This window comes from Amborella trichopoda, chromosome 13 (genome assembly GCF_054954075.1).
Source record: "Amborella trichopoda isolate Santa Cruz 75 chromosome 13, AtrichopodaSantaCruz75HAP2 v2.0, whole genome shotgun sequence".
NCBI lineage: Eukaryota > Viridiplantae > Streptophyta > Magnoliopsida > Amborellales > Amborellaceae > Amborella > Amborella trichopoda.
In genome coordinates this window covers 6,955,551-6,975,982 of record NC_142348.1, presented here as the reverse complement: position 1 = coordinate 6,975,982, position 20,432 = coordinate 6,955,551, and the positions used below count along the sequence as shown (strand labels likewise).

Below are 20,432 nucleotides of genomic sequence, written 5' to 3'. Positions count from 1 at the left end.
ATCTTTGTGATAGCCTTAAAATATATTTTCCTCTTTATTTATAAAGTTTAAAGCTTAAACAAAATGTATAGATCGATAGATCTATAAAAACTTAAAAATTGATGGCCCAAAAATGTATTACAAAATACACCACTTCCAAAACTTGAAATCCATTTTTTTCTCATGTCCATACATCTTGATGGTGAGATAATCAATTAGATCACATTTGAAAATCAAAACAACCTTTTCTAATGAAATTTTTGAGATAAACTCTAATTTGATTGTTTAGAACCTTGGCTCTATATAAACTTTTCCCTTTTGAGAATAGCCCTTTCCATTATTTAATCTCTCTCTCTAAATTTTAAATTTCACAGGATTGCTGTTGTCGTATGAATTACGTGGATAACTATCCTTGTCACACCAAGAGAGAGGGTTTTGGTCCATAAGCCATGTACCTATTTAAATCCACCATCCAAAATTTATATCTAAGATGAGTTTTGGATTCAAAATATTGGACCACTACGATTATGAATTAGCAAATAAAATGAATTTTGAATCTTAAGCACAGTTTGTCTTAATTTATTTGAGATCATTCATGAATTTTGAATCTTAAGCATAGTTTGTCTTAATTTATTTTAGATCATTCATTTTAGTTCTTCATAGTTCATCAAATCTGCCCTATTTTTGAGCTGCACTACCATAGATTAAAAAAACAAAAAAAAAATCAGATAAAAAATACCATAGATTTAAAGCAAAAATGATTTTAGATTGAATTAGTATATGTTTAAGATCCTAAATTGGAAAATAAGGTGTACTCATGAGCCCGGGTGCACAATCAACTTAGACTAATATTTACTGGATGATGGAATGATTGAATATTCAAAAAATAAATACAAAAATTGACATTATGGGGATTGTCAAATGAGTCACAACTAGATACAATATGATTGTGTAGCGGTGCTAATGTAGGAGCACTGTAGGAGTAGTATTTTCTTGATCTAAAATTTTAGGTTGTAGGAGTAGTATTTTCTTGATCTAAAATTTTAGGTTAGAGTTGTGAATAGTATTAGGTTTCTTTGAAGAGATGACAAATCAAAGAGTCGAAACACGACTCAGCAGAAATGATAAATCAAAGAGTTGAAACACGACTCAATGGAAAGGATAGATCAGAGAGTCGAAACACGACTCAATAGAAAGTCAAAACACGACTTACCAGAGAGTCGAAGCACGACTCGTCAGAAGTTGCACCGACTGGGTGAGCAACAGACTCATCTTGAAAATTAGCAACAATGCTTTAGAGATGAGGAATGGACACAACTAAGATGAATCTGACTCTGATACCATGTGAATAGTTTCAGGTTTCTCTGAAGAGACTCATTGTGTCCATTATTTATATGTACATGCTCTGATACTATGTGAAGAGTCTCAGGTTTCTCTAACGAGACTCATTGTGTCTATTATTTATATGAATGTACAGACTTATCTTTTATAGGCAAATTACAAACAATAATAATAGAAACTAAATCATAGATACCTAACCATACCTAAACTTATAATAAAGTATAGATATTCTATCAACCCTTCCCATAAATATTGATTGCAATATATACTTTTTATATTAACTTGATACACAATATATACTTTTCTTTCACAAGAGACACTTTCTTTTCACAAGAGTCGTTTTATTGATTTTTTAAACACTCAAATCAAACCCTTCTAAAACCAGATGATCATATCAGATTTGGCCCACTTAACCTACAAATTCCATAGATTTCTTATTTCTTATGTGACTTTTTCTTTTTATCCTTTTGAAATCGGTTGCTAGGTTGATGATGTTACATCCCCAAAATTCGAGTCACGAATACTTCCAGCTTTCCAAATAGCATATAATCTAGGGCCTTGTAGTCTACTAGCATGAAATATATATAAATATATATATATTTGGGTAAGTATATGCTAGGGCCTTGTAGTCTACTAGCATGAAATATATATAAATATATATATATTTGGGTAAGTAGCATGAAATATATTATATAAGATATACAATATATTACATGCTCTCTACCCCCCACTGGTTCGGTGGCCAGCAGGAGATCTAAAACTCTAGAGAACATGAGCACTTTTAATGGGGTAAGTTGTGTACCTTGTATTCCCACTTCCAAAAGTTGGAGCACTTTTAATGGGGTAAGTTGTGTACCTTGTATTCCCACTTCTAAAAGTTGGGGACCTGAGCCCCTCACGTTATACTTAGTGGGGGGCAAAGGGTCGAATCGGATTCAAGTTGTGTGGATTTTAGAATATAGTCCATAGAGTGTTTCACTTAATTAGAAATGAGTCAAATCAAACACTATGGGCATCAAAGCATGACATTCTATAATTTACATTTGTCTTGTGTTAATATGGATTGCACCTTTCCCACTCACAAAGTGGAGCAAGGCACGCTCTGAGTAGAGGTGGCAATGGACTTGGGTTGGGGCATGAGTCCAAAAATTGGGCTCGGCTGGTCGGTCCATGTCCAAATCTTGAACCCAAACACTATTTGGGTCTAGATCCTTATCCGACCGGACCACCCTTGAGTCTGAGTTCACATTTTGAAAGTCAAAATTAGGCTTTGAGTTGTTAGGTTCAAATTCTGATTCACTCAGACTGACTTAGTTAATGCCTAGATTGCATTGCATGAGTCCCGCCTAAACTTGGGGTTAAATAAATAACATAAAATTTTCACTCAATGAATTATATTTCTTTATGAAATGATTTAAATCAATTATAAATAACTTGTACTTTGTTTGGTTATACTTTTTAGGGTATTATATTTCTTTTTTTCCTTTTATATTTTTTATTTTTGTGAGAAAAAAATATCTAAACAGTTTTTGTTACTTTTTGAAAACTGTCTTATCTTTTATATACAGTTTCAATTGTTTATCCTTTATCCTTGATCTTAATTTTGTTCTAAATATTTTTCCTTGGTTTATTTAAATTTCTTTTAATCATGTTAGAGCTCAATGTGGACTTGGTAACGGTTTCAAAAACCCTGTTATATATTGAAAAAGGAACCCCTAACTTGGATACTGCTAGTATGGGGTAATCGTCCAGTTAGAAACAAATTAGGCGAATACAAACCATATATGAGCGTGAGAAATAAAGTATAAAATATATATACAAACCAAAAGAATACAAGATGTACATGATTCACTCCAAAGGGCCTACATCGTGTATGGCAAATTGAAATATATTATAATGAGAGTTAAATCACATATTTTGAGAATGGAGTTCTCTCTACCCTTCGATAAAATCCAGTTGAGTAACCCCTCAAATCCAGCTCTCCTAACCAACATCACCCAACACCCTCTCATCTTTAATCCACAACTAAGCAATTGTTTAGGAAGAGAACATTGAAAGTAATAGAAATGTTATCTCAAGAAAAGGGAATATCGCCCATAATCTACCTAAGAACCACTTCTCTACAAAAGAATAAGCCTCTCAATTAGCACGACGAATCATCACAATGTTTCTTTCCCTGAGAAACTCACTTTCTTTTATGTTGAGGCATTGCCTCTCTAAGCAAGCCCTACCTCTTTATGTAGGACGTGACCTATCTCTCTTTAGAGGAAGTTGTCTTTCCTAAATAGGCACACATATTCTTTAATGGGAAAAGGTTATATAAGGTTGCAACTTTAAAATGTAGAATCATAGATGCACCTCAAAAAGTCATCGAAAATGTTGTTTTAATGTTGAAAAAGCCCTCTAATCAATCATCTTGATCTTGAAAGAAAGACCTATGTGATCTTTTGTCGGGAAATACAATTTTTTTTAAATAATAATCACTCCTTATATTTTTTGGCAACAAGATCACTCACAGATGGTCCTATTACAAACAATAGAAATTCCAAAAAAAATAACTAGCACATCAATAAAATAAATCTCAACTACTTGTTGTCATTCATATAGCCTGATAATGTGTTTAAGAATATAAAAATAAAAGAACAAGCAAATAAAAGAAAAAATGCCTGAGATTACCTCAACCAGGGTTTTTACACCCTACACCGAGTCACCACATCCAATAGTGCAGGATCAGCGGTCTAGCTTCAATCTCGAATCGAGAAAGCTAATTTCGGCCAAACTAAGTAACCACCCTTAAATTTCCACAAAACCCTAACTCCAAAATAATTAGGCTCAAGCCTTAATTTTTCCAACCCTTAAATCTTTAGGTCAAGAGAGAGAGAAAAGGAGACCTAGGGTTGGGGCGTGCCACCTATGGTTCTTAGGAGAGAGAGGGTTAGAGAGAGAAATATAGAGAAAGAGAGTGGGGCGTGCCCCTCTAGGAGAGAGAGAGAAGAGAGAGAGATCTTATGAGAGAGAGAGGTGTGTAGAGATAGGGAGTGAGTACCCCCATTTATATTGAAATTTAGGTCTAGGGTTTCTTTAGGGTTCCCATAGTTTACCTCTTTTTTGGGATTGAATATAGACCGTTGATCAAGGTAACTTGTGGGATGAGAGATCTGAGCCATTCATTCTATAAATGGGTCATCAACATTATGGAATGTGCATGGACCATTATCCCTGTTTCCTTAAACCATTTCCCCATCAATATATTTAAATAAATTAAATCTATCAAAGATATAGTGTATACCATAAAATTGCATATTATCTCATATTTTCCATAAGAATATTTCAATAATATCTAGTCAAGATATTCGTTCAATAATCAAGATAAGATAAGGTCAATATTTCTTAATTAATATTTGACTATATGCTACAAGATAGCGTTACCATATTCGATATACTTGTACTCAAAGTAATCAAGAAGAGGCATCCAAGGGTGGGGCGTGCTACCCTTTTGTGGCACTTATGGGGCCCCACCCACATGCTACATGGTGCGCCCATGTGCACTTTGGGCCCCTATGAAATTTTATAAAAAGTTTTAAAATTAACTAAGATGAATTAATATATATTTCAATTTTTACAACTTTGTAAAATCAATTATTATATTTTTATAAGTCCAAAAATCATTAATAAAATATTGTGGATTCATAAAAATTTAAATAATAAAACTAAAATCATTTCAATAATAAAATGAACACAATTAAATTAATATGATGGGAAAATGATCCATATGGTTTTAGGAATTCAATCTGTAATAATAAGGTACTCCACCTTTAATTGTGGACTACAAATCACACTAGCATTATCGAACTGACCCAGTGTTTCCCATGACTTACAGTCCAAGTAGGGGCTCATTAGCGGCACCAAAGTCAGGCCAATGAATTAAAGGGTCGCAATCCCAATCTATGGATTACAAGTCTTTCCCTAGAGACGAATCAAGGTCACCACGACCTGATGCGACCACAGCTCTATGGCGCATAGGGGTATCTCTCGCATATGCATATGCTTCACCCAAAAGTGGATATCTTTCTTTCCCGAATGATCTATCAATATGCATGCAATGTGATGGAACATGGATAAGGTTTTGGCCCCCATCTCAGTAAGCCTACCATCACACGCAAGGGTCACACAGTCCCTCAGCTCACTTATCTAGGCATAAACTTCGACCTCATACAGGGCTAACCCAAAACCCTCATCAGTTAATTCTTTATACCTAGATACTTTGGGTTTTCAATACCGATTGGCTTAGAATGATAAGCACAGTCCAGTATAAGGAAACATTATTCGCTTAGTATGGTTCTCGAGGGACCACACTCCCACTGAGTTTATGTTTCACTATAATAAAAGTATTTCAATACACACTCATAAGGCCTTTAAAGGCAATATAAACCTAACACTATGAATATGAAACAAAAAAGTTTTTGAATCTAAAAAATAGTGCATCTTGCAACACATTAGCTAGACCGTCCATTTTCAAGATTTTCATATATTTATAGATCTACTTGATTTTAACCATATTTGGAATTTAAAATTTTCAAATTAGGGATGAAAATAGATTTTAAGACAATATTAATAATTTTTTACAACAAAATTACATGTTATGATAAAATTTTAAGGTGCGCTTTAATTGGATTGTTTAATGTTGCAACCTTATAGAAACCGCACCCTTCTTTAATTATTTATTTATTTTTTTGGTTTCTTATATTCCTTAGGAATCCAATAGCAAGCTGTGAACTTCATTGAATTTCTTGACTAACGTAGAAAGCTTACTAATACCAATCTCATGTAACATGGGAGGTGGCATTTGGATATCATGGCTCAATAAAATTAGACTCGCTCGATTAAATCGGCTCAGTTGGTCGCCAAGTTCCATGGTAAAGCCAAGTTAAAAAACCATATATTATAATATATGATCTGGGTCTGCCTAATATGTTCAAAGTAATCTACGCTCCCCCGGAAGTATACTATGGTTGGAAATTTTAGAAACCACCTAAGAATAACAAAAGGAAACTTCTCAGAAGAAAAATTTTCAATTTTGAGTTTTCTAAAACTTGGATCTAGGTCCCCATCCAATCTTGTTGCATTATTTATTTCAAGGGCATAGAATGTGCGATTAGGAATTTCTTTTATTAAAGTTAATCTATGGATTGAAGCGGTTACATCTCCAAAATTTGAAGTCTTAAAATTAATCCTTGATAAGATTTTTCCCGATGGAGTAAAATGGACAACAATAGCATAATGTCTTTTAGCTTAAAAAATTTAGGCCATAATATCTTTTAGCTTAAAAATTTAGGCCTAATTCGTGTTTAGAGAGAGAGAGAGAGGGGGGGGGGGGGGGGGGGGGGGGGGGCCAAAAGAGAGACCACAAATATCAGAGTTTGTGATGCATTTAGGTTGATTAATGTAAGGAGGCAAGCATTCCAAATTCCCTGTCTTTTTCACATAGAGTTCGGTAATGCCGATATGAATTTGTGATGCATCTAGGTTGATTAAACAAGTGTTTTTTAACATCCAAAATATTAACTATTTAACATCTCATCCATTTTTTCTACAAGCATCACAATTTCAAATGTAAAGGAGACAAGCATTCCAAATTCTCTCTCCTTTTCGAAATTTACAAAACATATTACATAATTGAGGCCTCTTGCTTATTTTACAATAGTAGTAGCATCTGATACCAATACATTTAAACGACTTATAATTAGTAACTAACTCGTAATCAATCCATAATTTGATGGGATCCATGATTTATCAAAAAAAAATCGATAGGATTCATTGAATTATTAAAACCATGGGAACCATCGGGGATCTTTTCTACAATAACTTTTAATTTTGAATAAAACTCACCTGAGAATGAATTAGTTCGATGGAACATAAGCCTCATCAAAAATATTTACTCATGTATATCGTTTGGAGACAGAAATAACCCAGAACATGACCTAAAGAAACTAACTTGAAATAATACAGAAGAGAGAAAAATAAATAAAGAGTGTTGGGCTTTTGACATTGATCAACTAAGCTTGAAATCAAGGTTTTAGAAACACCGATCTGGATCAGAAGAACAGTACCGGTTCCCATAATTTATCGGGAACCATCTGATTCTGGAGAACCATTTGGTTCTCTAAAATAATCGATTGGTATGTGATTTGAACTAGAAAAACATAAGGAGGAACTAGTAGTTTTGAACCCATGTCTTTGATATCAGGTTTGAATTGCTAGCTCCGAGTAGGGGACATTTTGGGAAAAATAGGAAGAAAGGGACATGAACGTGAAACCCAAAAAAAGCATCAGATGCATCTTTAAATTTTGCTAATTATAGGGGATATTGGTGTAAACTTTCATTTCTTTTTTTGAAGAAATGAAATCCAATGGTGTCATATTTGCTTGAGAGCCTTTTTCGATTTGATGAGAAAAACAAAGTAATTCGTTGCTTTGGCCGATTTTGGGGAAGACTTTGGACTTTTTTTAAAAAAATTAATATAAATAAATTAGACATTTATATATACAAATATATCAAAATAATGAAAAATTAAAAATCCTTTTTTATGGATATTTTTTTGCTTCGCTCGGAAGCTAACCGAAGTGACAGCACCCAGGCTTCACTTCGCTTCGGTGTAGGCCTAAAATCCGAAAGCTTTGGCAAGAGAAACGCATTTGACAACACTGATGAAATCTGGCCTCCTTGTGTTAGGAAAACTTCCTAAAATTAGACCTAAGGTGTTTATCTTCAAGGAAATGAAATCTAGCCTGAAGAAAAAAAATAAAATTAGACCTAAGGTGTTTATCTTCAAGGAAATGAAAGCTAGCCTGAAGAAAAAATAAAATCTTCAAGGAAATGAAATCTAGCCTCAAGAAAAAATTCCCAAAAATTACATCATAGTTGCTATTTGTTGCTTGTACCGTATCAATCTCTCTTGGCTCATTGATTCCATACTTTTTCTGCGTTACATTTGATCTTCCAAAACCCAATTATAGTTTGGTGTACCACTTAAACTATAGCCATTTTTTTTCAAAAATGAGTTTTATTTGTTGTAAAGACAAGGTCTTAATGATAAAGTTTTTATTATGATCCAGCGTATGATAACATACGTCATGGACAAACATTTTTGTTGTACTTATATTTTATTACTTTTGCTAACCTTATGCAAAGAATTCACCCAAAATATAGTATGCTCTTGCATTGGAATCCAAAAATATATGATTTTTCTTAAAGTTTGCCGTAAAATATCAATAAAATAAAATGGCTAAATCAAAATCAAATTTCTACAATTTTATACAACTTATAAAAAAAATTGTTGCTAAAATAATTTCAGTGAAATATCAATAAAATGGTAAAACCACTTCAAAAAATGAATGAGGTGGTCAAATCAATAATTTTACAAATAAAGGGGTCACATTTTAAATATCAATTCATTAAGGTATCCTTTCAAGAATTTTGTTAATCAATGCCCAAAATAACCTCGTTCTTGGTTTATTCAGTGACTTGGTTAATTAAGTTAATCGAATCAAATAACTTAAATACTCTTGCTTGTTCCAATTCCTAACCTAGAATATATTGTTTATTGAAAGTTTATTTCGGATTTGGAACACATAATACGTAACCCCACTAATTCCGAGTTCCAAACCTGGAATAATAATTATTATTATTATAAAAAGATCATGTTCCAGATCCAGAACTGGGAATGAGCACGAGTATTTGGGTAATTCGGCTCAAGCGAATTAAATGATTCAATCACTGAGATGTCCTCACTTGTTTGGGTTACAAACCCATCATGATAAACAAGGGAAATTTGAGTATTTTTTAGTAAAATCTTTGAGAATATGCATAAGATTTTAAAAAATAATCACTTTGCTGGTAAAGTTATTTTTTAACTCTGAGGTAGTTGGCCATTTTAAAAAATAATTGTTAACTATGCTACACAATGAACTTTATACTATTGAAGTAAGGTGCACCTAAAAAATCCATTGAAAAGGTTGTTCGGATGCTGGAAAATCCTAAAATTAATCATCTAGATAGGAAATGTACTAGTATGAAAAAAAAAATAATTTCAAGTCATAAAATTAAGCATCTTGTGACACATTATCAAGGCCATCAATTTCTTAATTTTTAATTGTTTATAGATCTGCTCGATCTTCTTAATTTTTAGAGCTTCGAATTTTACAATTATGGCTGACAATAAAATTTCATGCCATTGCAATGCTTTCTAGCACCAAAACTGTATCTTTTGGTGTAGTCTTAAAGTACGCCTTATTTTGATTGTTAAAGGTTCATGTCTTATACAAACCACACTTACCCAAATTTAAGAGTTTTATATCAACCTCTGGGAAGAAAGAGATGTATTCGATTGGTAAATTATTCCAATGTTATATTTTAAATAATAATACTTAATGGATAAAATTTATATAAAGTTACAATCTTAAAATGTAGAATTACAGACGCACATAAAAAATCCATCAGAAAAAAAGTTGTTTTAGTGCTAAAAGATCTTGTAATTGATCATCTCGACATTGAGATATATGAATATGAAAAAAAAAATAAAAAATTTGAATCCCAGAAATAGTACATCTTGCAACATATTATCTAAACCGTCCATTTTCAAGATTTTCAGATCTACTTGATTTTAAGCATTTTTTGAGTTTAAAATTTTATAACTAGACATAAAAATAGATTTTCAGATAATCCTAAGAAGTTTTTACACCAAAATTATATTTTATAATAAAATTTGGAGGTACACCTTAATTGGATTGTTTAAGGTTGCAACCTTATAAAAACCACACCCATACTTAACACACGTTAAATTAGACCCTGTCTATCATAAAAAATTGGAATATATATATATATATATATATATATATATATATATAAAAGTAAACCTTCCAATAGCTCGGCAGCTATAATAAATAGTAATATAAGTAGAATCTCAGCCGTCAGATATTCATCATGTAGTTCCAAATGCATATCGCTATATGAATTTTCCTTTTTTTTCTATAAATCTAATCAAGATGAAATTTTGGGTACATATACCTAACACTATTACGCTACAAAAAAAAATATAAAAAATTATTTTCAATAATTTAAAATAACCAAATTATCCCCATTATTTTTAAAGGTATTTCGGTCATTTTGTATTTTAGAAAATATTTTTTATGTATTTTTTAATTATGAGTCCTATTATATCTAAAATTTCATTATGATCCGATTTAAAAAAAAATATTAAAATTCATATAGTGATATACATTTTGAACTATATGATGAAGATCAAACCACTAATATTCTACATATATTACTATGCATTATAACTGCCTGCTATTGTAAGCTTTTTTTTTTTTTTTCGTGTATATATATATATATATATATATATATATATATAGATATTAACATGGACTCAAGCCTCTTACGGTATCTTTTTTGAACTGTTCATTTCAAATCTTCACATGTTAAGGGCAAAACTTTTTTAGATCTAAGGACATGTAATCTCTAATTGAGATCACAAATATGAAAAAATAAATAAATTTTAAAAATTGCAAATAATAATTCTAGTAAAAAAGCATTTGTACCGTTAGTTTCCATTGTTTTTAAGATGAAATACCCATGTATATCCATCTTTAAAATGGATGCTTTACACTTTTTGAACTGTATAGGTAGTCATGCGGTCCACCCTGCATGAAACAATTTTCCTTTTTTTTTTTAATGTTGACTAAGTTATGTTAGTCAAGGAATATGAACGATGAGAAGTTCTACAGATAAAAAAAAAAAAAAAAAAAGCGAGAAAAAAAAAATGAATTTCCACACTGTGTGACCATTTACTATTGTTATAATGAGATCACAATCACTCCTAACTATTAGATGTCAAATTGAACAACTTGAAATGTGTCACAAAGATTTTTGAAAGTTTTTTTTGAATTTTGAGTTTTATCGATGACACACTTAGAACAACCCAATTTAAATTCTGCCAAACAAGAGTGATTATGATCCTTGTACTACAAGTAAATGGTCTATTTGTATACTTTTTCAAAAGAAACCAAAAACAGCAAAATTACAATTACAACACCAAAAAAAAAAAAAAGGTAAAAAAAAACCGATAAGTTCCTTGATATGCATCTTCATTCGCCTACCAGCGGTTCTTCACTGCAATTTGCCACGCTTCAGTCAATCATGTCTTTGTTCACTCCTGTCAGGCATCTGCATCCTGATTTCTATCCCAATTGCCATACACAATCTGAAATTCTTTTCTGTGTAGGCCGTTTTTCGTTTCATCCGTGATGCATCTCCAGTTCCACAGGATTCTTTTTGACGAATTTCGCCAAGCCATCACATTTGTCGAATCTTTCTCGTGACTAGGTAGGAGAGACAACCTCCCTATTTCACATCAAAAAGTAATGCTTAATTCACACAGGAAGTCCGGCACAGGCTGAGAATGAAAACAATATGTTACCCTCTGAATTCCATGGGTTTCTAATTGCACTACAAAGAAAGTTGTGTTTGAATCATCCTTCTGGAGGGGGTAACCAGTATCTTGGCTTTAGGACCTTTTTCCTTGGCAGAGCTACCTGCTTTAGGTTCACAACAAAATCAAACTTTGGAAGACATCTAAATTCCTGTCTCCACAGTATCTTCAGGGGTTCTTTTACTCCTCTCTTTCAATACCTGACAAATAATTGCTGCCATTGATATCCTCCACGACTTGATACCATCTTTTCGAAGCGGCAGCGATGCAAATTGCCGCAATAGGTGCTGGACTGATGAGGGTATAACCCAGCTATAGTCAAGAGTACTAAGAAACCAACTCTAAAGAGAATTAGCCAAAGGGCAATGGCTGAAAGTGTGCACATAAGTTTCTCTATCTTGTTTGCTTAGCAAACAAATATTTGTGATTACCATCCCCCTCTTACGTAGGTGGTCTACAATGGGAGCTCTATTCCACATTGCAAGGAATATAAATGCTTGTGCTAAAAAATGATGCTTTTCTAGCATTTGGAACCACACAAATCTGTTTCTCCATCGCAATTTTCTGATAAAGTGACTTGACTGTGAACGCCCCCTCCGTGCTTATCTCCCTCCATGCTCATTTGGTCATTCAGAGCATATATTGAGGATCTACACCAATTCCTAAAATTGACTAGCAGCTAGATCATTAACCCTTCGGTTTCTTAGCCTGAGAGCCTCCTTACCTTCACCAGTGACCACTTCCTTAGCCACTGCATCAAGCACGACGCCTCCTTGATACAAGTCTGGGAATTGAGTTTCAGAGAGACTCACCTATCCACTTTGAATTCCATAACAAAGTTCTCAACCCTTCTCCTATTAGTATTTTGTTATGCTGTATTAGAATCTATGCCCCTCCAAACAAATGAAGCTGGTTTTCTCCTTATTAGCTTTATTAAATAGGAAAACACCATAGGAGAGAAAGAAACAGATAAAGAATGGGTGTATTCATACCATGTTCTTTTAAAGAAACATTGGGAGAAAACATTAGATTTTTCATATTATTGCAACATATTATCGCAAAGCTTTGCAGCACAGAAACTGTATTTTCAGCATAATTTTGAGTGCACCCTACTTAAATAGTATAAGATTGACGTCTTATAAAAACCAAAAATACGCAATTCTTCCTATCAATGAAAAAACCTCTTTCTTACCAAAAAAGCTCTAGATCCGCATTTTTCTCATTTCTCTAGGGTTTTTGCTCAATTATCTTAAAAAAAAAAAAAAAAAAAAAACATTGATATATCAAGTTTCCACCCTTTTACAGTTAAAATCACTGATTTTAAATGTTCGACGTAAATTTCTTATTTCAAAATATTTGTTGATGGAAACAATTAAAATGAGGGAAGAAATAATTGAAATGATTTATTCCTTAGTAATAAGAGAGGAAATAGCAGTGATATCTTCAATTCAAATAACTGACTTAATTTCCTAATAAGGTAAAAAATAGTTGCGACCTTCTCCTGTTATTTTATTTCAAACAATGTGTGTTGTTCTACCTTTTTTCTTTTCCAAGAAATGTTTTGATAGGGTTCACACGTATCAGTATAAGCAAAGTGTCACCACTAAACCCATCGATAATTAAAGTTTCCGTGGCAGAATCCTTAGCCTTGGCCATTATGGTTGTGAAAGAAAATTAGGATTTAAGCCCGGTATATTATAACAAAAAAATAAGGGTTCACAATCCGCAGATCTATACCGCTTTTTGAGGCTCAAATTTCATAATAGGCGTTGGAAATTGATTTCATGAAAAAAAGAATTTATTTCCATCTAGTTGCTCCTACATTTGATGGCTTACAAAGTGGAAACAAAAATAGCTGCATAAAGTGATCGTGTAGCAGTAATAACAAAGGAAAAAGTTTATATAAGGTAGCAACCTTACCTCTACAGCTACGGATGTAGCTCAAAAATCCATCACATAAGATAGTTTTAATGTTGAAAAACCCTTTGATTGATCATCACGACATCGAGATGTATGACCATGAAAAATAAAAAGATTTTAAGTCTTAGAAATAATGCATTTTACAATATATTATCTACACCGTCCATTTTCAATATTTTCATATGTTTATAGATCTACTTGATTTTAACCATTTTTGAAATTTAAAATTTTATAATTAGATGTAAAAATAGATTTTGAGATAATCCTAAGAACATTTTACATCAAAATTATATACGATGAAAAAATTTGAAGACTCACCTTACCTCTACAGCTACGGATGCATCCGTGTGCCAACTGCACCCAATAACAAAATAACATGGTTATTTATTAAACACAAGCACCATACCCAAAAGATTTCTATTAGCCAACATCACAAAAACAACAAGAACAGGAATACATTAACATTCAAATGCATCAAAATACCAATTCAGAACGACAGGTTCACCTTATTTAGTCTTTTCCATGAGATGCAAGCTTTGAGGGACATGCGCGACTCATGTCTGATGTAATGGAGTAGGCTGATATTTCACTCGGTCCACCATAAGAGGAAGTCCTTGCGACGGTTAATCTTCTTCTGCAATAGGAGGACTCCATAGAGAGGAGCCTCAGCTCTTGGGGGGCACCCGGGAACATATATGTCAACAGGGACGATTCGGTCACAGACATGCACCACAGAGTAGGAATAGTGATAATAACCTCCACCATTGGCACAGCTGCCCATTGAAATGACCCAACGAGGCTCTGGCATTTGGTCATAAACCCTATGGAATAATTGAGATGCAAATGAGTTACAATAAAACAACACTCTTACTCAAAAACAAAAAATGCAATCCTTTGTTATATCATAAAACCATATTCAACGTTCGTGAGGGTGTTTTATAAGTATAATGCAAAACACTACCGTGGAAGACCTCATACTGATTAGGGCGCTATTTAGCAGGATCTCTATACAAAAGAGCTCTTTTTAGGAGAATCTCTATACAAAAGACACACGCCGCACAAATGATCTACAATGCTGGGAGGTCAAAATATACTAATTCAGGGTAAATGGCTTGCAAAATCCACTCTGCCACAGATGGAATGGGGACTTCCCTCATCACGAAAAACTTACAGCACCGAGTTGCTATGTCAGAAATGACATGACACTCACATAAACAGATGATCAACACACAATCATTATCCAAGGCTTATCCCAACTATTTGGGTTAGCTACATAAATCTTATTCTACCATCTGCTCTATCAAGAGCCACACCCTCAGTGAGACACAACCAGATACTTTTATGATTTTATCTAATAAAATTGCCTTCAGTTTATCCATGATGGATATCTAGGATGAGTCAACATGCTACAAAATTGGCATCAGTTAACCCATGATGGATATCTAGGACGAGTCAACAAGCACTGAGAACACGAGACAACATTGACCACTGGAAACAATTTGACACTTGTTTCATAGTGACAAACTCATGAACATGATGCCACATCACCATGTCATTAGGCTTCTCTGAGGTCGTAGAAATGTACCAAGCAATTTCCTTACCTCAATCAATTGCACTGCACTTCACCTCTTTGGCCAGGTACAGCCATAACTGCATGATGGTATGCAATCCAAAACCTCTCGACACTTTCGACAAAACCAATTCAAGCAATAACAAAATGGAAGTATACTTAAACCTTCCATACAACAGAAATGAAGTATTTGGCCAGGTACAGCCATAACTGCATGATGGTATGCAATCCATAAAAAACTAAGTCAAGCAATAACAGAATTGAAGTATACTTGAACCTTCCATACAACAGAATTGAAGTATTCACAGTTTCCCATTCTATGGAATTTTGCATCAGCCACCCCCATCTAACCCTTCCCCTGAAACCATTGTCGAAGAGCTTGGCTGAGTTCAATCCCACCAAATATCCAAACAGTTGGGTGGATTCTGATCCTGAAAAAAGCCCTCACAGTCAATCACGGACCCGAGGAGGTATGCCCATTCCTAATCGAGGTATGATGTGCAAATCAGCAGAGGAAACCGACCACCACCACCTTTTCACACATTGTGAGGTGGCCGCTACCTTACAGGGAGATTTGCTACAAGGCTTCCATTGGCCTTGGCTTTTACCACAGTTATTGCTGCAGCTGTTCTAGGTATTCTACTCACCTCCTTACCCAGTAGCATTTATTTTCCTTTGGCATGTTTCAATGGAAGCTATTATTTTTGGACCCTCTGTGCCGAAAGCGATGCCAGAACTTTCGAGGGCAGGCAGACAGGTTTCCTAAACAATTGGCAGGCCACATTAGTTGTTAGACCGCCCCAAATCTCCTGTTCCTGGCCAGATAAAACTGAATTTTGGCAGTTGCTCTTTTGGCAACCCAGGTCAAGCCGGCTTGGCGACCTCTTATGGGATAACAACAACAACTCCCTCCTCTCCTACTCAAGCTAAATTAGGTTTGTCGAATCCACCATGGCTGAAGTTTTGGCTCTCCTTGAGGGCATTAAGAGATACAACCAAGCATGGGGAGAAATTTTGATCATCAAAGGTGACTCAGAAAACACCAATTCTTGGGCCTTGGGGGCCTTTCCCTGCTCTTGGAGATTTGAAAATATTTTTGAACAAGTTTAACATTTATGCAACCATATTCGCACCAAATTTACAGGGGACTCTCTCAACCAGGCAGGCGTGAGTTTCGGAAATAACATGGCAGCCACTAAGGCCCACGAAAAATTAAACTCCCCCTCCGCCTCTCTCTCTCTCTCTCTCTCTCTCTCTCTCTCTCTCTCTCTCTCTCTCAATCCTATGTTTTCTCTCCCAATCTTCTCTCTTCTACGTTTATTGTTTTATCTCCTTATCTTCTCTCTCTTCATCTCATCAAACTTTCCCAAAATCTCATGAAATCTATTCCTCCCTCATTCTCACGTGATATCTATTCCTTCCCAAATCCTTCATAAAAGATTAGTTCCTAATCTATTCCACAAAGGGAAAAGTTTATATAAAGTTGCAACCTTAAAATGTAGAATCACAGATGCACCTCAAAAATCTATCAGAAATGTTGTTTTAATGTTGAAAAAACCAGCTAATCAATCATCTCGACATCGAGATGCATGAATATGAAAAAAAAAAAATTTGAGTCCCAAAAATAGTGCATCTTGCAACACATTATCTAGACCGTCTATTTTCAAGATTTTCATATATTTATAGATCTACTTGATTTTAACCATTTTTGGAATTTAAAAATTTCTAATTAGGTATGAAAATATATTTTAAGATAATACTAAGTATTTTTTACAACAAAATTACATGTTATAATAAAATTTTAAAGTGCGCCTTAATTGGATTGTTTAAGGTTGCAACCTTATAGAAACTGCACCCTTCCACAAAAGCCTCCTAAAAAGAATAACTCATACCAAACTTAAGATTAATCTTTTTAAAAAACTAACGATAGTGCTACCCTATCATGAAAAAACAACTACCCAATTGCTACCCTATCATGAAAACAACTCACGCACCAAAAAACTCAAGCACCAAAATCCTCCCACTTAACTTACCCCATCACACTACTTATTCCTAAGACAAAAATTTAAAAAATAAAATAAAATTTTGATAACCCCAATTTTTATTTGCATCATTCTCCCGGGGTTGGGAGAAGCTCAACCTCGAGCTTATGGAACTCAAAAACTTTCTTTCATCATCTTGTCCACTTTGTTCCAACTACATTTCACCCTTGTTGTGTCGAACTTTTGATTGTTGATCCTAATCGAACAAAGTCATGATATGCTTAAAATATCAATTGTGATGCCAAAATCTCTTGCACCTTCTACCGCTTGTATTTAATGAGTATTAATCAACTCAACTTCCAAAGCAAGCTGTGATGTATGATTAATGCTTCGATTGGTAGTTGATTATTGATCTTCTACCTCTTCATGTTCTTCTTCCTCCGATTGCAATTTATGAGGCAGATCTCGTAGACGCTCTTTAGGACGTAGATCTTGTTTGCAAATTTGTTCTTGACGTTCTGGATCAGCTGCTCAAGTCAGTAGGAGAACTCGATTCATCTCTACAGTGAGATTTGGTGTCGGATCTTTATAGTTGCGAGCAGTCTCTTCCCGGATAATAATATCATCCAATCGTTGCACTCTTTGTATAATTTACGTCTCTTCAGATGCACTCCATGGCTATGTTCATGCTCACCTTAATTTGTTGACCTACACTCCATGAATTACAATATATCCTTGAGTGTAAGAGCAAATTTCAACAACATTGTGATTGATGGATCTTACTTGCTCTAATACCAACTGAAACAGAGAAAATGGAGGGAAGACAATTAAAATAAAAATAATAATAAAGGATGAAAAATATAACCTCTCTCAAGGTCTACAAGGGAGTTCATGCCAAAGATCTTTTCACAAGATCTACTCTTTACTAAACCACCAAATTCTCCTCTATTTACAATGAAGGACTTCTTCCGTTTAAATATACTTAGAAGAAAAATAATAATCAGATAAAAAACCAGTAAAATTAAACTCTCTCTAAATCCTACATTATTTCTCCTTATCTTCTCTCTCTTCGTCTCATCCAACTTTCCCAAAATCTCATGAAATCTATAGCTCCCTCATTCTCACGTGATCTCTATCCTCCCCAAATCCTTCCTAAAAGATTAGTTCCTAATCTATTCTATAAAAGCCTCCTAAAAACAACAACTCATACCAAACTTAAGAATTGTCTCTTTAAAAAGTAACCAACCTAATTGCTACCCTATCATCAAACAAACGCACGCACCAAAATCATCCCACTTAACTTACACCAACACACTTCCTATTCCTAAGACAGAAATTCAAAAAAATAAAATAAAATTTTGATAACCCCAATTTTTATGTGACCTAACTATTAAGGATCACAGGGAACAAAAAACCATTTAAAATCAGCTTGTCATATCTAGCTTCAGTCACGTTTTACAAATGTACAGCCATATGATAGATTCAGGTTTTCAATTCAATCATAAATTATACAATAAAAGCAACAATTTGTGTCACACTGAATCAAATCTGAGCAAACCACTGGAAATAAGACCCAAGTAAACAAAATTAAAGAAGAGAATACAATCAATCGAGCAGCAAAGCCCTTTTGAGATAAAAATAAATGGAAAACCACAAAGGCGTCACCATACAAATAGCAATCAATAATGAAATAATCATAATGTCAATCATTGAGTCAATGATTTCAATAGAAAGTGGGGGAATTGTATATGAACTATCAAATGTTGAACAACAACATAGTTAAAAAAGTATTGCCCCTCTCAACAAAGAATCTGAAGACAAAAAGGCACTATAAAATATTTTTATATATATATAAAAACAACAGCAACAATAATTATGGCATAGAGATATTAAATAGATTATTAACAGAGCTATTAAAAATCATGAAGTTAGACAGATCTAGGGTTTCTATTGTAGATAGTTAGGTATAGGTTTGAATGGTTAATGGGGAGATAGTAGACAGACATACTTGTGGAGGGCAGGGGCCATCTGGTTGGTGAGGGTCCCGGCAACGATCATGCAGTCGGACTGGCGAGGGCTGGGTCGGAAGATGACACGGAAGCGATCAAAGTCATATCGAGTAGCGCCAGCATGCATCATCTCCACAGCTCAGCAGGCGAGCCCAAATTTCATGGGCCATATGGACCCCCGTCGCACGTAGTTCATGAGGTCGTCCACCTTCGATATCACAAACTCGGCTGCCTTCGGAAGACCACTTCCTCTTACTGCAGTCGAGGGTTTCGTGGGTCTCGTGCAAGGGGTGGGTGGTGCCGATGATGCTGGTACCGTTATGCCATGGAGGAGGAAGTGTGAAAGTTAGCGGCCAAAGCTCCTGTAACCCTTTGGCCGCCATGAACAAGGCGGGAGGCTCTACCTGGGAGGAGAGCAGCAGCAATGGTCATCGCTACAAATACAAGTCCTCTCTCTCTGTCTCTTTATTGTCATCGTTTCGTTTACGAGTGTGAATATGAGCTTCTCCAATGGAAATCTTATGTACAAATCAGCCAAAAAAGATAACATCACATGATGGAAAATTTTGACAAGGAAAGCAAAATCCAGATAAACAAAAATAAGCATGATCCAAAAGGATGATGTAACTGCTAGTGGAAGTACTAAGAGACAGGTAGAAACCATTAAGAAGTAACCTCTACGATGAAAACAGATCCACATCAAAAAACTTAGCACATTGTATAAGATGCACTAAAAACTAGATGGCACCAATGTGCAAGAAAATAATATATAATAAACAAAGAAACTCAGCCTCAGGTAGACAAGCATGAGAAACAAATATCACAACCATGCCACTTTGTAATAAAACGAAATGGAAGTGTTCATTACAAATCTGCAAGTATAAACTCTCCATAAATAGATCATGGTCACATAAACAACCAGCCAGACCTGAAGCATTATACACTACAACAATCTAGTGACAATGGCAATCCATTCATCTTTTCTTACCTCAGAGCTTTCAAAAAATAGCAGTCCAATGACAAAATAAAATTCAAGGGCGAAAAAGAAAAAACAAGTTAAGAAACCAGCCAGACCTGAAGCATTATACACTACAACAATCTAGTGACAATGGCAATCCATTCATCTTTTCTTACCTTAGAG

The 20,432-nt window shown here is 34.4% G+C and overlaps 1 non-coding gene across 1 annotated transcript; it reads right to left on the bottom strand.

Annotated features, from left to right (window-relative positions):
- Window positions 1-12,766: 12,766 nt before the first annotated feature.
- Window positions 12,767-19,636, bottom strand: LOC18423925 (NADH dehydrogenase [ubiquinone] iron-sulfur protein 7, mitochondrial). Its single transcript, XR_002283463.2, has 3 exons — window positions 19,291-19,636; window positions 14,236-14,551; window positions 12,767-14,084 (listed from the first exon to the last, which is right to left on the bottom strand). It is a non-coding gene; the product is annotated as an NADH dehydrogenase [ubiquinone] iron-sulfur protein 7, mitochondrial (transcript).
- Window positions 19,637-20,432: the final 796 nt, after the last annotated feature.